Source organism: Cupressus sempervirens, chromosome 7 (assembly GCF_028749045.1).
Source record: "Cupressus sempervirens isolate cs-2001-9-10 chromosome 7, ASM2874904v1, whole genome shotgun sequence".
Classification (NCBI taxonomy): Eukaryota; Viridiplantae; Streptophyta; class Pinopsida; order Cupressales; family Cupressaceae; genus Cupressus; species Cupressus sempervirens.
The window spans coordinates 332,421,062-332,440,096 of NC_143124.1; positions in this window are offsets into that span (position 1 = coordinate 332,421,062).

Below are 19,035 nucleotides of genomic sequence, written 5' to 3' on the forward strand. Positions count from 1 at the left end.
GAGTGAAGGAGAGTGACAAGAGTAAAGTCACCTTCAGAGAACCATCATGCTGAGGAGAAGCTACCAACCCTAAACCTCTCATATCATTTCACATATCTCATTATTATGCTAAGTGGTGCCCTATTAACCTTGGAGCTGGACTATAATTTTTTGCAACTTAACTTTATCCTTTTTGAATTCCAATTAATGGTAGTTGTTGGTGTATCCAACATAACAAGTTCGTAACTCCCAGATATTTTTATACATGTTGTGAGATTGGCTGGGTCAACAAGATCAGTATGGAGCAAGATACACGCGATTGCCTATCCATGTAGAGGGTAAGAGTGCACTCAACATTGCATTTAATAGTGATGGAGGAATACATCAAAGAACAATCAAAAGAATTCAAATTCAAATTCCATCAAACAAAAGAAAGTCATAGAGGACACATGACACCTATGACTCTTGTATGAACATGCTACATCTAACAAGAGAGACACATTATTGCAATGAGGAGACGAGTTGGTAGTAGGGGTGAGAATTCAAAATTTGAATTAATAGATTAGGGCCTTGAAGTGAAGTTGGAAGGATGTATAAAAGGAATCTCAAGGAGTGAAGGAGAGTGACAAGAGTAAAGTCACCTTCAGAGAGTCATCATGCTGAAGAGAAGCTAGCAAGCCTAAACCTCTCATATCATTTCACGTATCTCATTATTATGCTAAGTGGTGCCCTATTGACCTTGGAACTGCACTATAATTTTTTGCAACTTGACTTTATCCTTTTTGAATTCCAATTAATGGTACTCATTGGTGTATCCAACATAACAAGTTCATAACTCCTAGATGTTTTTATACATGTTGTGAATTACATCTAATTAGTCATGTTCGAGAGTGAGATCAGGCTACAATACTAGCTTTGGTTCATCTCCACTAGTCTTTTCTAGAATTTAAACCCCCATTCTTTGCTACCGATAAATAAAAAATATTTGACTCCTAGTTCAAAATATTTTGTAGTGTGATCACTTATATTTAATGCTCCTTCAATTTGAATGTCACTTCAAAGACATTCCACATAGATTCCCATTTATTCGTGCATTTAAAATTTATTATATCTAATCAGTTATTTAATTAGAGTTTGTACTTTCTAAGATAGATCATCTTTTTTTGCATTTTTGCATGCCTCTCTACTGAAGGTTTCCTAAATTGCGATCAACATCCTTGACATTCAAGGTTTTCGCTAATTCGAACCTCAAGCTGGCCACTGACAAAAATTCTACTAATTGTAACCAACACATAGTCTTTTGTGATCCCATCATGTAAAAGTGCAATTTCAAAAGAACATTTCTAAATTTTGATAAATCGTTGTTTCGATGTGGCTTGGACATACCTTCCGTAAAATTCCAAAGTTTTGCATCTTCACTAAGCTGTTAGTTTCCTTTTTGCGAAATAGTGAATTTTTACTATTTGGGTTGGTTACTAAGTTCACCCTTCGAAAAATGCAAGAAAGGATTTCTATGGATTGTTGAAAAAAAATTTCATGAAAAATTTGATGACTCCATTAATAGCTCTTTCTAGTGACACATATTTCCTACAAATATGGTTAGAATCTAGCTATCTCCAGGAAAGAAAAATCAAAAGAAACATCAAAATATTAATCCCACCCTAATAATAAGATATTTATAATAATATTTTGATTAAAAGTAGAAGCGCTTGAGATATTGGCCATGCACAAGAATCTCCTAGATCTATCCATTATTGTCTTGTAGGAAGTAAGAAATCTCTCCCACTTTCTCAGATATGGCATAGGGAGCTAGCCATAAAGCATGAAAGCATGAAACTTTAAAAGCCAATCTTCAATGTTGAATTACATGTGGTTTAACTTCTCATGAAGGTACTTGACGTGTTTCAACTTCTCAATATTATGTTCCAATGCCGATCTCCTAGTTTCATCTGATTCAAAAAGTGCATTTATCGTCTCCTCCATAAACTCCATATCTTTAGACTATCCCTCATTCATAGACCTATATAATGGTACTAGGTTAGTTAGGGAAAGTCTGATTTCTTTTCCATAAACTAGATTGACTAGAGAAAAAATTTGTGGACTTCTTTATTGTGATTTTGTCTACTGATAATGCAAAATTTAACTTGGTATCCAATCCTTTTTTATTGTTATCCAAAATTCTTTCAATGATCTTCACCTACAGAGGCCTTAAGGGAAAAACCTCATTATACTTTAATATCCTTGAAAATCTTTGACATGCTTCACATTTTCTCACATAAGCATCACAATCTTTAAATATATGTGGCTAATATTACTTTGCACCTAAAATGTTGTGTACAATGATGTTGGTAGACAAATTACATCCACAAACTCCGTCATGAAATTATTTTAGGAATGATTTTACTTGGTATGTGTCTAAGAAAAAAAGTAGCATCCCATCTTTGTTTTTCCAGTAGAGGTCACCTTGGATGTTGAAGCTTTATGGTTCCATTTGATTCTCATCCAAATCATCATGGCATTTGATATGTCTTAAATAGTATACTATTTCACTATACCAAGAGAATCTTTCAATACTCACTTCCATATATTCAAGATCTATTTGATTTACCTGAGCTTGTTCTAGGTTTGTGTTAGCGATGAGCTTGGCCAACCCTTGACCTCTTACCAATTTTGTTATTTGGATGTTAATACTAGAGTCTTGAATTTGGTTTATCCATTTGCATCTTCTCCCAGTTGTCTAATTCTATCTAAATATTTCCTTAACAACAACATTTGGTACGTATGCTACCATTTCTTCACCGACCAAGTAAGGTGTGAACAATTTCACTACTTTCACCAATACATAACCTTATTTCTCGTTGATGTCATAATTGATTCCAATACTTTGCAAAGTCCTGATAAAAAACACAATTAGTTGTTTAATGGCTACCTCATTCTTTTGTAGCATGACTAGATCAATAACATAATAGGATGCATGATCAGTAGATGCCTCTAAGTTTATCAAACCCTTAATATATAAATCTTGAAAAACTCTTTTGATTTTTTCATAAGCCCATGCTAGTTTATCCAACTCAATGCGCTTATTAAAAAAAAATTTCTTTAAACCCTAGTGCTAGGTCTAACAAAGTGAAAAATTCACTCCCAATTATGGATAAAATCTCCTCTTGAGTGTTTTGGTTTAAAATCACCTTTCTATTTTAATTATACTTTTGAGCACATACCATTAATTCTAGTACAACCAGATTTACTAATTGATGCAAGAACATCTATGAAAAAGGGGGTATGATCAAAATTATTATTATAATATATATATATATATATATATATATATATATATATATATATATATATATATATATATATATATATATATATATATATATATATATATATATATATATATATATCCGAAGGATAGAGAAAGTGACAAAAATTAGAGGAAAAATAATTTTAGAAAATTGAAAAATAGAAAAAAGATGAAAACGAGGAATTTCTACTTTCAAGGTGCATAGGTGGCATAAATAGAAAAACAAGAACATAATTATCATTCCATTTATCGAGGTGTGTAGGTGGCATCTTAGAAGTTTGTGGCAAGTTCCTCAAATCATGCATTTAATATTTGTTGTGATCCACAAAAGAAATGTAATTTTTAAATTGGGCCACATGGTGGTGCTTAGTTATATTTGGGTTGGAATTTAATATTTGTTGAAAGGTAGTTGTATTTACCTTTTATCCCACATTGGTTGTGTTTGTAATATCTTGGATGGTAAGTGCCTATTTAAGCAAGGCATTTGAGCATTTGTATTTAAGCTCTTCAAGTATAAGCTCTTGTAGCGAAGCTCTCAAAGTGTGATCTCTTCTTGTAGAAACTCTTGGTGTGCAAGCTAGTTGGAAGCTCTTAGTGTGGAAGCTCTCTTATATTGTAAGAGTTTGGAGTTCTCTCATTTGGAGAATATTGTAAGGATTTTCAATTATAATAAAAGCATGCTTTGCAGAGCATTTAATCTTCTCTTTGTCTCCATATTGTTGTGTTCTTGGTTGTGAATCTGTAAGGGTGGTGTGGCCCTTAATTAGTGTATCAGAGCATACCTTCATCACTAATCCACTAACAAAAGCAACTAGTTTATTTTTATGTGTGCTAATACATTTGTTATATTTGAAATAATTTCTCCTCTTATGTGGCTCTTTCCACTCATTAAACAATAATTTCTCCTCTTTAAAAATATAATGATTCATCGGTGAAATCTGTGGTTTTTAACACTTGCCTAAGTCCTATAATGTCTTTCTTTTCCTTTTTTCTTGCACCCGTATTGGAGGTTTTTGACTTTGTTTTCCCCATGCATGCTACTGGTATTAGTTATTACACAAAATTCTTCTTCAAGCACTAATTTAAAAAATAGAAGTAAGACTTATATTACTTTAAGTGCACTGCAAAGACAAATTTAAAAAATTAACATACCCAAGGCCAAAATCAAGATTAGATAATACTAATGATTAAAGAGACTCACATAATTGGTGCTCTCTTGTGATACTCAAGTCTCAAACTTCTAGTCTTCAAACCAAAAATTAGAATTTTGTCACAATCTTTAAAAGGTTTAAAACCCTACAATCTCATACTCTTGAGAACTTCATATTCTAAAGAAATAAAAGAGAAATTTTAATAGTTAAAATTTAAAACATATGTAAGTAATGGTTTAAAGTATTGTAGTTTGTATAATGTACATGAAAGTTATTGTTGTCAATAATTTACATAATGATAATATTCAAAAGTAATAATTACATAATACATTTGTCCATTTTAAATTAATTTAAGTAATAAAAATCGAACATAACTAATGACAACCCTCATCCGATATGATTTTCAAGTTGATTTGTGGAATGTTATTGTTGTTGTCAAGAGTCATTCAGAATCATGACACTTGTTACGTACACATGTCTTGATTCCAAATTATTCTCGACAACAATGATAAAATTCCCAAAATCTAAACTTAATAGTCAGTCTTTCTTTTAGTTAATAGTCATGATTAACAAAGACTAAACTTAATAACTTAATAAATGACACTTAATCGAGCAATGATCGGACACGTGTCAAGATTCTGAATGAATCTAGGCACATAGGAAAACATTTCTCAAATTGATCTGAAACTCATATCAGGTCGTCGATCTTTCTTTTTAATCAATAGTTGGACATAAGAAATACTACAACTATTCAATTGACTCTTAACTCATTTTTGAACAAGTGTATTGATTTCCAGTAGAAATAGAATTTATTTTAGATCTTTCAAAATTAGGCCCAAAGTAGAGCCACATTTGTTTATTTGGACGGTTGAGATGAATTCGTTGAACCTTTCGCATAACAGATAATAAATTATTTTATTTTTGCAAATTTAAATTTAAATCACAAAGTGTGATTAGGATCAGAATAAAAATTAAACATAAAAAATAAATTAAACATCAAAATTTCAAAAATAAAAAATTATAATCATTCATCGATCAATAATTTCTTGGTAATGATAACTTAATTTAATAATTGTAGCATTTTTACTTAATAAAAAATAATTTTGATTATAATCAATAATTGCTTGATAATGATAACTTAATTTAAATTTTAATAATCTTGGCATTCTTTAGTTAATTTAAAATATGATAAAAAAAATTAAAAAAATTATGATGATCATGATATTTAAATAAATTTAGATTTGAAAATAGGAAGTAATGAATTAATGCTCAATATTTTATATGAACATTTATATATAAGTTATAATTTGAACTTTTTCTTTTAAATTCAAATTATTAGTATAATCTATTCAATTTAAATTGCACGATGTTACATTTATCATAAGTTTATCTTTAACATGCTATTTTTTATTTATTTAATGTTAATAAATTAATAGTAGTTAAAACTATTAAAACTATTAACTATAGATTATAATAATTAATAATTATTAATATATCTTGCATGGCCTCACCTTCATAGATTATTAAGGTTTAGAGGTTTTGAAAATTTCAGGCCATACATATAAATATTGCAAATTTTTATTGGATAGTTTTCAATTAAATAATATTTTACTATAATTCATGAATCAATTATGAAACCATAAAGGGATTGTTGAAACCTTTTTTTTGTTTCTAACTTTCTAACAATTAATTCATGTATTTCAAAAAATCATTATTCATTAGTATCACTGTATAACAATTGTTAATTATAGTTGAAACCAAATAATTTAAATACTTGGAATTGAGATTTGATAAATTATAATAATGTAAAACCAAAATTGAACAATAGTAAATAGATTTATAAGAACAATGAATTGAGAAGCCAATGAGTATTATTTTCATTGATTATATTCAAGATTGTGCAATGTACATATTCATAGCATAGATATTCAAACTAGTTGATTAAATTACTCTAATTTCACTATTTCATAATTTACATTCAAGGGCAGCACCTAATTTGAAGTTCGAGTAACTACTAATAGTGTTTACAAAAAATATCTTAAAAATTTTTTTTGCCCAAAGGGCAAGGGTCAAGGAACATGGTTTAATGGAACAAGATTTAGGAAACATAGAACAGACTGAGGGCTAGAAGCCTTCAATTAGAAAGGTCTTCAAGCCTCTCCACAAGGAATTTTTTGGAGATGATAATGTTGTTGAACTCATGCAGCCATGTGAAGTCAGTGTTGCTGACGTTGTGCAACAACAACCACTTTCACAAAAAATCCCTCTCGAGTTGTGCCCACTTCTGATGGTGAGTCAATTGTTGTTCATTCATGTCGAGCAAGAAGGGATGCTTTTATAAAATGCTCCCTCTGCCTTGTTCCCAACACTTGTTTGCTACATCTACAAAAGGGATATGATGTTCACTACATTCCAGTTAATGGTTGTCGTGCAAAACTTGCAACGTGTCTCCATTCTAGAGAATTTTAGGTCACTCTAGGTTTTTTGAAACAATTGGTCTCAAAATGCATCTTTTGTTGTTGATATCTAATTAATCAATGGTTGATATAAACAATTGGAGACAAGTTGGTAATGGTGATATCAATGTTATTAATAATAGACAGTACACTAGTCAACATGCTTGGCAACCATAAAGCCTTAAAGGCCACTAGCCAATACACTTGGAAAATTCTCTTTCAAATTAAACAATTTAAAAGTTTACCATGAAAGATTAGCTAAGACCATTATTATTTATTTTCCTACAACATAAGTAATTCACTTGTGACATTACAAACTAATTTTTGGCAAGAAAAAAATAGCCAACATTTATTTATGTGTTAGCAAGATTTGTTTTTTAATTCACCCCATTAAAAATGATTTTTGTTAGGGCGAGAAAAAATTTGGCAACATATAATAATCTTTTTTGCTACATGGAACAAAAAAAATTGCGTTTGACATAAAAATTGTCTCGACCATAAAATGTTGGATTCACCAGCATTTTAGGTATTTTTGGAGAGGAGTTTCTTAAAGTTATGCTTGGTATTGATCTATTGGGGAACTTTATTAGATTTAATTTAGCAAGTGTTATTGCAAACTACAGATCATTTGTGGCTATTACTTTCAGACCATTATTCAAGTAAAACCCCTTAATCTAGTGACCTTAACAAGTCTATTGTAAATATTTAACAGTGTGACATTGTCAAAAGAGTGTAAAATACTCTAACCAGGTTACTCCTAAAATGTTATAAGACTTTAATAGGTGCTTTTGTAACCCTCAATCAGGCAAGCTCTTAACCTGACGTATTTTGGAAGAGTAAAAATATTTATGGGCACCGTTTTCACCCAAATTGGGTTTCCATAAGATAAATCTGGCTTTACTTTTTGATAATGTTTCTTATAGGTTACAAAAGTTTTAATTCGTAAAATTGTTTGGTAAAGTTTTTTGGGATTGTAATTTTGTTTTGGTTTATGATTTCTGATAAACCAACCCCCTCCTCTTAGTGATCATTCCTATACCTGCATTTGCAACATCCACTTTGGTAAGGAAAATTATAGACATTGTATCTAGATGTATAGAGCCTCAAGCAGTTTTCCACGTTCTTGTCTAGTTCATTTCTTATCTTTGAGTTTAGGAACCCCAAAGCACTAAAAGTTATCTCATCTTCATTGACCCCAATATCATGGTTAGACATAAATTAGTAAGTTTAAAATACTCTAATATTGAATCCATCAATGAAATGTCCCTTTTTCTGATTTTATATGATATTTCAAGCTTCAAATCAGATCTTTAAAATCAAACAACCAATATTACAAAGATCCACCAATTTCTCAATAAACCCCAAATCGGGTATGCCAGAAATAGTGCCAAAAGCTTCACAGCTTCACCTATTATTAATAAATTTGAAAGTGGTAATTTTTACAAAAAATTGAGTAGCATAATAGCCTATAAAATGATATTTCCAGATCTGTATAACATGCACAAAATAGCTCCCAAACGGAGGACAAAAACAATGCTCATCGGGCTCCCAAAAACAACACAAAATAGCCTGGAATCACCACAAAAAATTAATAATCTATCACAGAAGTATAATCATATCCAAAAACATATATTCAGCTCTATTTTAACATTTAAAAGTCTGAAATATAGCAGCAACCCAAATTGATATGAAATACTCAACCGGAAACACCAAACTCTTACAAAAAACACACCCGAAAAACCACAAATCTGCACTGTTCAGCACAAAGGCAAACTCTGCATGAGCATGCACATGGAATGGCTTCAAACTCCCATCCTTAGCCTTCCTAGAAACCTGCAAACTCCCGTTCTTGGGTCTCCTTCTCCACAGGTTTGGCAGCCTCTAAAGAATAACAAAGAAATGAGCAAAAATCAAGTTCCGAAATCAGCCCAAAATGCCTCCAAACCCCTTAAAAGAGGGCATAACCCTAACTCACATCCAAGAGGGGTTAATAAAACATATTTTAATAATAATTTTCATTTATTAGTCCATTAGCTTCCAAAGATTATCCCCTTTTTTCGAAACTTCACCTTTTTGGGCTTGCCTGTCTTAGAAAAGATTATTATTTTTAATTATTTGAAAAGGGGACATGACAAGTCCTCCCCTTCCAAATATTGCTTGTCCTCAAGCAATGGCTGAAAAATAAACCAATCAATCCACCTGGATCCCAAATGTAGTCATGAACTATACTATTGTCAATTAACACAGGCTCTTGCAATATCCTTTGCAATATAACCAAGAGAAATCCATAATCAAACTGACAATTATTGCTCAACCAAACTCCAAAGTCATAACTTCCATAGTCAGAAACCCATGAGACACAAACTCTTAGAACATCAAAACCCAACTAAAGTGGACAAATCAAACCACCAACACAGTAAATACCATCAACGCATCCCACTGGCCTATACAGAATGTACAATCCAATTCTGCAACAATGGTGAATGCTCCCGAATGAAACTATACCATGTATGGAGAATCTACACACTGTACAACTCCTATAGTCAACACAACTCTGCAGATCACCGACCCTTGTCTCATAACCATAACTCCCATGCACTCCTGATGGTGAAAAGCCATCACACGATAAACAGAAAGAAATGGAACCAAATTTTCCTGCCATCAAATCCTCAACACAAGGATTAAATGCTAACTGATGTACATACCCTACAATATAATGTTGATAAAAAAAACCAACCTCAGTCAATAGCTCACCATGAACAAGTGATACAACCCACTGTGACTGATCACCAGCTAAGTCAGGAGATGTCATAGCCAAAGGAGTAGAATCAATAACAACACCCGCTGAAGCATCACTCCAAAAATCCTACTCTAAGTCATGTATTATCAAGTTGTCAACTGTAGAACCTATCACCATATCGTGCCCATCACAACTCTCATCCTGAGGCGTCAAACTATCCCATAACTGATGATAAGCACTAGGAACCAGAGTACATCTCTGTATCATCATCTCATCAACATGGTCATTAAAGGTGAATTGATGAGCATACCTCACAATTTAATGTTGATAGAATGCGCCAATCTCAGTTAGTGGCTCACACTGCAATCCAGATGTAACTAACTGCAATTGATCACTAACCAAGTTGGAACTGACTACTACCTCTGAAGACATCGCCAAGGGAGTAGTATTACTAGCAGGAACCATGCCAACTGTCGGCTCACCAACATCACACATGGTCTTTGATACATCATCTCTAGTCTTCGTGCCATTAATACTAGAGGTCACCACCATGTCAGGCATACCACAACAATCTTTTGCAGCACCCAACTCAACTGAACCTGACTCTAGTGGGGACAAACCTGATATGCCAATGTTAGTATCAAGGATGGATGCATCCCCGTCTCCACTATCTTTGACAATCTCGACCATGGACATCCTCGGATCACCAGACACCATAGCTTGTGACTGTATTGAATCTGGTAAAGATTGTAGTTGCTCTAACTCCATGGTCACCTTAGCCAAATGAAACTGTGACTCCTGGAAAGCCAACTGTGTACTCTCAAGAATCTCAGAAGTCACCTCAAGCTGTTGAGTAAGCTCACTCACCTCATCTTCCTTGGCCAACAATGCATTGTATGCTGTATTGCCTCACTCCATAAGATAATCTCTATCGGCTACCAACTGCATATAATCCTGTCTCAGAATCTGGATAGCCTCCCATAAAGAGTGGAACTCTGTCAAGGAAGGAAATTGCCTCTCTACTCATCACTAGTAGGAGAACCCCATCCATAAACTGCTAACAACTGACGAGCAACATCAAAATGTTGGCAAGCAATAGCAATGTCTCGCTCACTAACTCTCAACTGATTAGACACATGATGGCACTGGCTAGACTGTCTCCTACAAACCTCCTCTGATGCACTGTCTAAAGGAGTATCCTCAAAGTTACTAGTCTCTAGAGTATTACCATCCATATCCTGTGAATCAACTCCAAAGCTCATATCAACATATGGAGTATCAAAAACTGTAGCACTGATGTCTAACTCCTCTGTACCAAAAGAAACTGCCAAGGAAACTAAGTCTTCAAAACTACCCACTACATCCTCATGGATGTCATCAATGCCAATATGATCCTAGGACTCATCTGTACACACTGCCAAATATGAAAGATCATCAACACATTCCAACAAGTATGGTTGACTGGATATATGAACAAAGCCCAACACCGGTGTATAAAAACTAATACCAGCATCGGACAAGCTGCTGGCACAAGAAAAGACAACACTGTGCAATCTGCTAATCAAATCCATGATAGCACCCAAACAAACACTGCTACCAAAAAGTGTTAAAGATCTCCAATCAACTGAATCCCAAATGCCAATATAACAATCTTGAGTCCATATCTGTAAACTAGAATCAGCTGGTAACTCAAGAAAACTCCTCACCTGAGTAATATGACCAATACCAACTAACTCCACATACCTGTCATGATGAGATAATGCAGTCACAATACTGTCTTTTTTCACTTTCAGCTGGCTGGACAAATCATGTGAAGTACTACCACCCTCAACCTCATGTGTCAAAGCATCTAACTGTGCCTGGTACTCTTTCTTAGCAAAGTCATGAATGCTCAATGTCTACTCATCTCTACCAGGTATCTCACCATCATGCACAACAACATCCTCATAATCATCATCTGAACCCACTACGCTATAGTCACTACCTGTTGTAACTATACCATCCTGAATACCTGTGACATCACCCTTTGACGACTTGTATACAATTGTCTCAATTTGAGTATCAAGTTGACCATTACTATCAATCTGCGTAATATCTTTTCTCACTACCTCCTGTGGTGGAGTAGAATCTAAGACCTCAGCCTGGCTATAAGCTAGTTTCTCAATCTCCTCATGCAAGTTCTTGGTAATTGTGTCATCTGCCCTGTGAGAAAATTTTCTAAATAGAAATCCAGTCAACTTATCCACCTTAGCTGGGTCGGACAACATGTCATTCATTATACAGTGGTGCTCAACCAACTGTTCAGACATGTCATGGCTTATTTTCCTAAGTTTATCTCGAATGTCTAAATAACCATCATTTCTACTGTTCTGATTCTAAATATCAATTGTCCAAGATCGCGTCCTCTGAGACTCTGTACTATACCTATCCATTCTAGATAAAGTAGAGTGTAACCCCAATAGGTTATAACTTCTTCAAACACCAAGAACTAACATGCAATTGATTAGAAGTAGCATGCAACCATAGATTTTGACATGCAGCTGATTAGAAACAAAATGCAACCACCAAATTCACCAAGAACTAACATGCAAATGGTTAGAAGTAGCATGCAACCATAAATTTTGACATGCAAGATTTGGGTAGTTGTCAAAACTGACATGCAAACTTCTACAAACCCTCAGGCTGGCAAGATCATAGCTCTAACACCACTGAAATGTCCCTTTTTCTGATTTTATATGATATTTCAAGCTTCAAATCAGATCTTTAAAATCAAACAACCAATATTACAAAGATCCACCAATTTCTCAATAAACCCCAAATCGGGTATGCTAGAAATAGTGCCAAAAGCTTCACAGCTTCACCTATTATTAATAAATCTGAAATTGGTAATTTTTACAAAAATTTGAGCAGCATAACAGCCTAAAAAATGATATTTCCAGATCTATATAACATGCACACAATAGCTCCCAAACGGAGGACAAAAACAATGCTCATCGGGCTCCCGAAAACAGCACAAAATAGCCCGAAATCACCACAAAAACTTAATAATCTATCACATAAGTATAATCATATCCAAATAAATATATTTAGCTCTATTTTAACATTTAAAAGTTTGAAATATAACAGCAACCCAAACTGATATGAAATACTCAATCGGAAACACCAAACTCTTACAAAAAACACACCCAAAAAACCACAAATCTGCACTGTTCAGCACAAAGGCAAACTTTGCATGAGCATGCACATGGAATGGCTTCAAACTCCCATCCTTAGCATTCCTAGAAACCTGCAAACTCCCATTCTTGGGTCTCCTTCTCCACAGGTTTGGCAGCCTCTGAAGAATAACAAAGAAATGAGAAAAAATCAAGTTCTGGAATCAGCCCAAAATGCCTCCAAACCCCTTAAAAGAGGGCATAACTCTAACTCACGTCCAAGAGGGGTTAATAAAACATATTTCAATAATAATTTTCATTTATTAGTCCATTAGCTTCCAAAGATTATCCCCTTTTTCTGAAACTTCACCTTTTTGGCCTTGCTTGCTTTAGAAAAGATTATTATTTTTAATTATTTGAAAAGGGGACATGACAATCAACATCTCTCTTAGCTATTTTTCTGCAAAGATTGGTTATCGATCCTTCTTGTTTGGGGTTTCACATTAGTTCACATTGTTCCTCCACTATCTCTGCAAAATGACACTATTTCTCTCTCAAATGAGATTCATCTAAAATTCCATATAGTGTTACTCCACATAATTTTTTTTTCTTTGCAATAATGATGTATCAAAGTTGGTAGCTTATTTTTAAAATCTTTCATATTTTTGAGACTCTAGTGATGAGGAAACACAATAGACATGAGATCAAGTAGTTTGATTGAAGGGAATTCTCTTGTAATCTACAAGGAAATATTGATCAAGGCTAGTCCCCTTAGTAATACAAAAACATAACAGAAATGCAAAAACACCAATAATTTGTGAGAACAAAATATGGGTTTCTATTATCTCTAAAAACACGAAATTATAAGATTCAAAATTACAATATGCAAATCCACATGAGTGCCCTTTGTTAAGTTTGTAGTTGCAATTGGTTTGATTTGATCATGAAATCAATTGTTGATGGTAAATCATCATTAGATAAATATTCTTATATATGACATTATATATACATATATATATATATATATATATATATATATATATATATGTATGTATATATATATATATATGTATGTATATATATATATATATGTATGTATATATATATATGTATGTATGTATATATATATATATATATACATATATATATATATATATACATACATATATATATATATACATACATATATATATATATATATACATACATATATATATATATACATACATATATATATATATACATATATATATATATGTATGTATGTGTATATATATATATATATATATATGTATATATATGCATATATATATGTATTTATATGTATCTATATGTATATATATATCTATACATACATATAATATATATGTATATATATGTATATATATATGTATCTATATGTATATGTATCTATATGTATATATATATGTGTATATATATATATACATATGGTTGTTTATATAATTAATATATATTAACTAATGATGATTAACTATAGAGACATGTATTCTCTCATATTTATGAGTCTTTAAATATGCATTTGGAAGACATTAATTACATTAGCAATGTTAGTACATTTGCAGAAAATGATCCATGATAATCTACATGGATCAGAGCAGGATTGCATATGTAATAAAATAAATATTGAAGGGGCGACATCCTGAAAATTGTTATAAGTACCCTATGTAAATACCTTTTGACATATGCAATATATGTGTTAAACATTTTCTCTCCAAATTTCTGTGCTTAGGTTTTAGAATGCCATCCATGCATAGTTTATTGTATGCCTCATTCATCTCTAGGGTTCCAAGCTCCTGAATAGAATAATGATAAAAAGAGCGAACGTCATGAACTAGTAATACCTTAGGTGGAATTTGTGATTGCACTCCAGTGGGGTCTAGTGTCTTTGTAATTGTTGGACTCAATTTGAATGCAATATATTCCATGAACCAACACCTCAGAACCTTAATCTTTTTTTTAGAAGATGCTATTGCTCGGTAGGGTTTCAAACACGGGAGTAATCTTCAACAATAACTGTCAAAATTGCTTGGATGGTTTGAATTCATTCTTAACTCTTTGCTCTAAAAATTCATGGTGAAACAATACACTTGATTTCCTTCTTTTAACAAATTTCTCATCTTCGTCACCATTAATGCTTCATACATATATTCGCTCAAGGATAGGTTGTCTTCCATTTAGTTTTCTCTTGACTCAATAGGAATTACCAACTCAACATCTGCATCTTGAAAAAGATATGCAACCCCACCTTGCTTGGTAAGATCGATAATTACCATGATCACTCGGTGATCCTCTTGCATCTTGAATGCTGATATGGATTTTTCTACTTGCTGGTTGGAACTGATGTTAGATGACTTATTTTGAATCATAGTTTCAGTGATCTCTATAGGGAACTAAGTTAAAATGGTTGAGCCACCAAACTCATTGACTTGGGTGTCAACAACTTCATGACTTTGTCTTACATTCTCTAGAGATTTATGTACCCATTGTTGCCTCATTTTTTTTTTGATTTTGTTAGCTTTGGTTTTCTTTTCATATTCTACCCTGCCTCTATTCATATAGTTCTTGTCACAATGTCCAAGTTTTGTACAAAAAAAAAATCTCTTTGTAGTGTCTCTTTTCGTCATGTGATGTTTTACAGAATTTGCTCCAATGTGTCCAAACTCACCACAATAATGACATGTACACCATGTGTTGTAATCCCAACCAAATATTGCTTTCACAATTTTCTCTGTTGGGTTCCACTTCTTGGTACTATGCTCTAAAGATTTGTGTCCTTGTTTATTGAAATTGTGACACTTTCCTTCAAAATTAGATTTCTCTGTGTATTTACTTTCTCTATGACCTTTCTTATCTCAATTGTAACACTTTCCATTGAAATTTTCTTTTCTATTGCTCCAAAATTTATTTGATGTATGACCTATCTTACCACAGTGATTGGAAGTAGGTCTTTTGTTCTTTTGAGCTCCTTGCTGAGATGATTCACCTTCATCTGTCTATCCCAATCCAACGTTTCCTTTGTATCTATATTGAGTATTCTCATTCAATTGATTCATGCTTTCCTGAGATTTCATCATTCTCTCATTGGTTTTCTTTCCAATGCTAAGATCATTATGCAGTGTTTCATTCTCCGTCCTTATATCAATAAGCTCTTGATTTGCATGATTTAGTTGATCAATAAAGTTTGTCTGTTGAAGGGATAGTAGTTGAATTTCATTGTCCTTTTTTTTCTATCTCTTCTTTAGCTCTTTCTTTTTGTTCCATGACTTCAGATAATTTGACTGATTAGATTCTTACTCTCTTTTCAACTTTTTGATTTCTTGAAGATTGGAATTCTTCTAAAGTAGATCTGTGATTGGTGCATCAACTTCATCTGAATTTATTTTTGGGCATAAGTCTTCAATTATTTCTTCAATGTAGAGATTGTGATTCATCTGTGTTGCAAGATCTTTCCTTCTTTGCAACGATTGAGAGAGTTGCTCCTTTTCCTTCTTGAGTTATCCAATAGCTAAGTCCACATCCATCTTTTCATTCTCAATAGCCTTATCTAGCCTATATACCTCCATTGCCTCTAATATTTTCTCAAGCTGTCAAACTTCTGATGTGAGTACCAAATGCTCAAATACCAATTGCTAGAAATATAAGGTAGGTTAGGTTACTAAGAGGGGAGGGGTGAATCAGAAATTGATGAAACTTTAACTAATTTCATCAATTAATCCTTCATATATTATTCTGATCTAATTGTCATGCATGAAAAAATGAAAGCAATAAAACATTCATAACACGTTGACACTAGATATGGTGACCTAGAAACCTTCCAATTAGAAAGTAAAATTGGGGTGGGGATTATACCCACAAGCTTTAGTATTGCAGTATAAAGTTGCTTTGTTAAGGCTTACAGTTGACCACTTCTGGTGATCTACCCTATTAGGAGAAATAAGGACTATTCAATCCACCTTGTTAAATGATTTATAGACATACAGTGAAGTATGTACTCTATTACAAGATTTAGCAAAAGACTTTTAAGTCCACCTAATTAAAGGATTTAATTGATACACATGTTACAATGAACCAATGGTTTATCTCTGATCTACAACTTTGATTTGGTGAATGAGATTCTTTGAATTGCAATGATCACCTTCTTGTGATAGATAAATCTCTATTGTTCCTTGTATTGCTTTTAGCCTTCTTCAATTCACACTCATACACTTCATATTTCTTCTTATTAACACACTTGGATATAATACAATGAATTACATATATCAATCCAAATTGTATATGAGCAATGTTAGTATGCTAATAGAAACCAAATTTAAATAAAGCTTCTACAAACTAAACAAAATTCATAAACTTCAAGATAGACTAAGATGAGCTCTCAATTGAAAATATGAGCCATTAATGGGCTCTCTCAATGAGAAGCTCTCTTGTTGAGTGGCTTTATCTAAATGGATAGGATGTATGCTCAATATGCTTCCAAAGGCTTCAATGGATGATTGTGGATTTTTGGTGTGGATAGATGGCTTTAGTATGGATTTGGCTCTCAAAATAGCATTATAACTTTACTTCATGGATTGTGTTATTTTGCAAAGGGGAAGGATCCAATTTATAGGCAAGAGGCTTGAGGGTTTGAGGGCTAAGATGCAAGGATGGGAAAAAGCTTATGGAGGGCTCAGATTGCATGAGAGGAGAGCACATGGATTGTGCTTCCTTATAGCCAATCAAGGAGTGACACATGTCACATGGTGAGAGGATGGAAGAAAGGGCAAGGATGAGTCAACAAAGGAGGCTCAAGAGATAAAATCTTCATAAAGACCCTCATAATGACTTGTAAGAGCAATAAAAGGGCTTGTAAGAGTCATTTATGACCTAGTGGACTTCATAAAGTTTTATGGTTGAGATATTTTGAGGGTGATGAGAGCAAATTCGACTTGGACTTGATTAGGAAGGTTTTAAGCTTGTTTAGGCTTGTGCAAATGATTAGAGGATGGATTAGGATGGTTTAGGATTAGCTTAGGGATAGGCAAGTGGATGGCATTTAATGAGGGTGGGTGAAGGAGGAGATATTTGTTAACTTTGGCTTGGGTTAGTAAGTTTTAACCCATGTTTAGGGAATGTGACAAGGTTAGGAGGGGATTAGGATTAGGTTTAAAGACATCTTCTAGAAGAGTCTAGATTTTGGATGAGGATAAAGACTTTCTAGAATAGTCTAGAATTTCCTAGGATGAGGATGAAGACTTTCTAGAAGAGTCTAGAACTTCTTAGGATGAGGATAAATTAGATTTTTAGAAAATAAATAAAGTTTTATTTATTTCAAGGGTTTGGGTTGAGGAGATATTTATTAAAACTTTTTTAATAAACATTAGGATTAATATTTAATTTTAATTAAATATTTTGAGTTGGGATTAGGGGTAGGAAATGATGAGATTAGCCTTTAATTAAAATTAAAGAAGGATTAGAAGATTTTGGAAGAGGTTATTGGTCTTAAAGAAATTGGCCAACTTTTGGGCAAAAAATAAATTTTTTATTTATTTTAGGATTTTTGGTCAATTTATTAATTAAATAATTAATAAATAAGGAAATAATGTTTAAATAAGATTTAAACATTTTTGGGAGGGATTCCTTAATTAAATATTTTTAATTAAGATAAAGGGATTTAATGGCATAAAAATTAATTAATTAATTAATTAAATAATTAATTAATAAATGATGATGTCATCAGGACTTTTTCAGAAAATAAAAATACTTTATTTTCTAAAGGTTTTTAGGTGTCTACATTTTGCCCCTCTTTGATGTGATGCCGCAAGTGGCATGACATCAAAGATAAGAAAATAAGATGCCCAAGGCTAGAGCAGAAGAGGAGAGAATGGACTGTGAGATGCCCCCTCAAGAAGGCAGCGGGGAGAGAAAGTGAGGCTCGATGGCTTCTTGAAAAACACAAGAATCTGGGATGAGCAAGGAGACTCAGATTGGCAAAGAGAAGGGGCTGAATTAGCTCAAACTCTCACTATGGGAGAATGATAAAGGAGAATCAGATGCACAAGAGGAAGCAAGCTTAAGATCTTAGGGATTGTAGAGGATGAAGGAGCGGAGCGCTATAAAAAAGAATCCAGGATAGGGAGATGGATGAGGGGATTATAAAGCTGATGCAACAGGATTTCAAAGAGTTAGATTGGCGGAAGATGGGTTTTGGAGATCCCTAGGACTAGGATTGTGGATCTCGAAAGATGAGGCT